Here is a 2,571-nt window from a genome sequence, read left to right as displayed (position 1 = left end):
ATCAATTTACTATACCCATCAGGAAAAATGTTAAATTCACTAAAAATATTATTTACACATATATTGTCATTGCTATACAGTGTGCTATTCGGAGTATCTCTTGTGATTGCTGTTACCACCTCCCCTACCCTCTATACCACATGAGGCGGAACCCCCCCCTCCCTGGCCGTCTCTCCAACTACGCTACAGGTATTGATTGTAAAAGTCTCCTGTCAGTAGTTTGTTTTATCGAATGTTGTATGTATTTTGATGTTAAACGTTTCTTATACATCAATAATATTTTACTTCTTTTACATAATTGTTTCTTGAACGTATGTTTATATTTCATCGAAACAAGATATTACTTATTCTGGGCATCAAACACCTGGTCATACTACACTGGTATAAGTAGAGATACCGTGTGTGCGTGCGAGCGTGTGTGTCTGTGTGTGTGCGTGCGTGCTGTATTTGTCCCCTACCACCGCTTCACAACCGGCGTTGGTTAGTTTTCATTTTTGTAAAAAATAGAAGTCATTGTGTGTAATTTGAGGAAGACTTCGTTGTTATATCTAGCATGCCTAACGATCATGTAAGATGCTCTTTTATTGGCTCGTTTTGTAGTAGTAAATGTTTTACAGTTCGTATCTAGCGGTAAACTTTCAAATAAAACTGGAGTTGTCTCCCTTGGTCATTTGCCTTTACTGTTGAATTAAACAAGGCGATAATGTTTAAATTTCATAGTATTTGAACGAATTAAAGCATTAAATTACTAATTCACTTAATTAGAAATAATGAATTGTAGTAGTTAAGTTATAATATATATGATGACATTTATTGAAAAATTAATATTAGAATGTAATATTAGAGGCAATATCAGTGAAGTTACAATGCAAATATAGTAATATATGAGTTTAGTGAAAGAGACAAAAACATACTTACCTGGCACAGGAGTAAACCATGATCCTCAAGGTGGTTCTCCCAAAGTGAGGCCCTTCCATTGCACTCCGGTTGGGTTGACCTTTGCGATCGCCCCAAATGTGGGCGACTCGGGTGCGCTATTTCTAAGTGTGGGGTCTGCGTTCGCGCTCACCCCGTCATATAAATCAAGAATAGACATTATCAAGAAGCTTCTCTGCCATTATGTGCTGTATCGTTTCAGATGTTCACATTCACCCCGTAAATTAAACGAAAAATATACCGTTACTTTTCTAAGTTAAGGAAGTTGTAGGTATTTACATTATTTAGAATTGACGGATATTTGTCCTCTCTTGGTTGTTAACAACGTTTCGGCTGATATACCCTCCAGCCTTCGTTAGGTATCTTGGGGAAATTTCGCACCTGGTTCTCATTCCTGGGGTATTTTTCGATGTTATTATTAGCAGCAGATAACTCAATTGATGTTTTTTTCTTTCCAGATTAAACCCGTTGGAATTAATGATAGCAGTCTTACTAAGCTTTGAACATAGGAAATTCATTCTAAATTGCTGCTGGAAGTGTGTAAAATGCAGTTGAAGTGCAAAGACCGTTTAGGAAGGAGCTTCAAACAGATCCACCAACGTGACTTACGATCACTCGAATTAAAAATAAGTTTGAAGCCGATGGAACTGTTCAGAATGTCCACGAGAAGCGTTCCGGAAGACCACATGCATCAACAACCCCCACAAAGCAAGGAGTGCTGGAAACATGTCACCAAAGTCCAAGAAAATCTACGCGGCAAGCGGGTCATGAAGTAGGTATTTCAAAATCGTCTGTCCAATGCATTTTGAAGCGTTTTCAATGTTAAGTTACATTCCATGATTAGTCCATGCTATTAATGACGATGATCCAGACCGAAAAGTGCAGTATTGCGAGTGGTACCTGGCACGATGTGTAGAAGATGCACATTTTCCAACAAAGATTGTACGGAATGGTGAGGCCACATTCAAATTAAATGGTTCAATTAACTGCCACAATTGCACCTACTGGGGACCTGAGAATCCGCGTATGTTATGGTGGAACACCATGTTAATTTACCAAGAATTACAGTGTGATGCAGTTTATCATCAAGAGGATTAATTGGACCATTCTTTTTTTATACTACTGTGATTGGTCTCATTGACTTGCTGTAACCGATTGTCATGCCAAACATTAGAGAAGACTTTGAAGATGAGGAGTTTTTTTTTTTCAACAAGATGGGGCACCCCCCACACTACTATCGCGATGTTAGATCCTTCCTTGATGAGATCTTGCCAAACAGGTGGATTGGACGAAGGGGGTTCATTGAATACCCTCCGTGTTCACCAGACCTCACACCACTAGACTACCTAAAAGACGAAGTTTGCGCTATGAAACCTGCAACAGTCACTGATTTGAGAGCAGCCATTGAATGAGAATGCACACAAATACCAAACAAATTATTTCATGATGTTTGCGATTCCATTGCTTCGCGTTGTCAGTAGTGGCTGGACCAGAACGGATGTCAGTTGGAAACAGGCATTAACAAAACAATAAAATAATGTCTGTAGATTCTATCAAATTTTGAAAATGAAATTTATTTTAATAATAACCTATTTTACAATTATTTAAAGTGTGTATATATATTTGTTTTTGGTG

General features: G+C 38.1%; 1 non-coding gene across 1 annotated transcript; it reads left to right on the top strand.

Annotated features, from left to right (window-relative positions):
• Window positions 1-910: 910 nt before the first annotated feature.
• Window positions 911-1,074, top strand: LOC128249972 (U1 spliceosomal RNA). The gene has a single exon (XR_008266114.1). It is a non-coding gene; the product is annotated as a U1 spliceosomal RNA (small nuclear RNA).
• Window positions 1,075-2,571: the final 1,497 nt, after the last annotated feature.

The sequence above is a fragment of the Octopus bimaculoides genome, chromosome 18, assembly GCF_001194135.2.
Source record: "Octopus bimaculoides isolate UCB-OBI-ISO-001 chromosome 18, ASM119413v2, whole genome shotgun sequence".
In the NCBI taxonomy this organism is placed as follows: Eukaryota; Metazoa; Mollusca; class Cephalopoda; order Octopoda; family Octopodidae; genus Octopus; species Octopus bimaculoides.
Note: the sequence above shows the minus strand (reverse complement) of the source record. Positions and strands in the feature narration are given on the sequence as shown.